This window comes from Eurytemora carolleeae, unplaced genomic scaffold, assembly GCF_000591075.1.
Source record: "Eurytemora carolleeae unplaced genomic scaffold, Eaff_2.0 scaffold1873, whole genome shotgun sequence".
In the NCBI taxonomy this organism is placed as follows: domain Eukaryota; kingdom Metazoa; phylum Arthropoda; class Copepoda; order Calanoida; family Temoridae; genus Eurytemora; species Eurytemora carolleeae.
This window is the reverse complement of record NW_019397823.1, coordinates 15,463-17,519: the sequence shown is the minus strand read 5'-3', so window position 1 is coordinate 17,519 and position 2,057 is coordinate 15,463.

The window sequence follows — 2,057 nt, the reverse complement described above, 5'->3', positions numbered from 1 at the left end:
TATCAAGTCAATCTAAGAATGGATGAAAGAATGGCTTACTAAAACAGAAATAGATGAAGCCACATTATTTGAAATTTTTTTCCGAGGGAACTGGCCGTATATATAATCCCCCCCCCCCCCCCCAACTAGAGATACGCATATTTTTTTGAACGAAAAAAAACATTTTTGTGAACGTACGAAATTTTTCGTGAACGATGGTGTTAATCAGAAAAAAACGAACGATGGACGAACAACTTGGATTTTTCAGAGAAAATAAAATTCATTTTATTAAAAGAACGAAAAAAACAAAAACAAACAATTTAAAATCATTTGATCCTGAACGAAAGATTATTTCGAAATGTTTTTTTTGCAAAACTAGTGTTTTTACTTTAAGAACGATTTTACTGTAAAAACGATTTTGCTGTAAAAGCGATTTTACTGAACGAACGATTTTACTAAAAGATTGTTCATTGAGTAAACGAACAAAATAGATGGAAAAGGAATGATAAGAACGAACAAAATCAATTTGTTTTATTATTACAGTTGAAAAATAAAACGATAATCGAACGAAATAGAAAAGACGAACGCGCACAACTCTACCCCCAACCCCTTTAAAAACATCAGTTTATTATTAAATCTAATACGTATCTAATCTATAGCTTTAATGAGCTGTTGTGATCATTTTAAGTGACCTTCCCATTAACATATTCGATTTACAATGGTATGCTTCAAACCTACAGGGAAAATGATGGAATTAACCTTGTTTTTAATCTGAAAATTAATAATTCTGTATTGTGGTTTCTCCATAAAATATTTTGATATTTTATGCGGTGTAGTAGAGGAAGTCTGTATTTTTCCATATATATAGAACACTCTCACTTTCCATATATAAAGAACACTCTCACTTTCTATATATATAGAACACTCTCACTTTCCATATATATATATATAGAACACTCTCACTTTCCATATACATATAGAACACTCTCACTTTCAATATATATAGAACACTCTCACTTTCCATATATATAGAACACTCTCACTTTTCATATACATAGAACACTCTCACTTTCCATATATATAGAACACTCTCACTTTCCATATTTATAGAACACTCTCACTTTCCATATATATAGAACACTCTCACTTTTGAATTTTGATACTATCACTAGATATAGCTTTTCGAATTCCAAGAAAAGTTTAAATTTGTTTAAAACTTTGTTTTCTGATTTTTTAATTTTAATTACAGATTTAAAACTGACATTTTTGAAAAGCCGTTGAAAATTTGATAAAAATGCATGTTTCACATCTTATCAAGTAAATAAAAAAATTCCAACTTTTTTCACTATTTTTTAAAAAACCTTCCTAGCAGCCTAATAGTTAATATTAGCGGTTTTTTTAATGAGCAGGACTATTCAAAGTAAAGGAGACCTCAGCCTGAATAGGGTTAAATTACCGTCCGCTAATGTAGGTAACAAATTATGATTGTTCAGGAACAGTAACTTTAAAAATACCGTTAATTGACTAAACATTCAGTTCTGAGCTTTAGGATGAAATTAAGCATAAAAAGTTGGTAAAGTCCCTTACCAATTCATTTCTCAGTAGATGAAAGAAATTTACAAATTATCCAGTAGATAGGGTCCAATTCTTAAAAAATGTATATACCGCCCTGGATCACCTTCTTTCTACTATTTAAAAAAAACCTAGTCCTGGGTCCCTGCAGCCAAAGAAAGTTTAACATATTATGTTTTGTAAGCTGGGTAGTAAGCATAGGGAGGAAACCCGAAGAACCTCGAATCTTGATCCATCTAGTATTAAGTATATATTACAATGCAAACAACTCTATTGGCAGTTTATTAATCAACCAAACATTTTAAATATTTACCTTTACAGTACCCCCTGGCCAGTTGAAGGATTGTGCTTCATTGAGAAGGTAATTACCATTTCCTTGGAATAAACTGAAAAAAAACTGTAGAGTAAACATATTTACCATTTTCTAGGAATAAACTGTAGAGTAAACATAAATAATATTTTCAAGGAATAAACTGTAGAGTAAACATAAATAATATTTTCTAGGA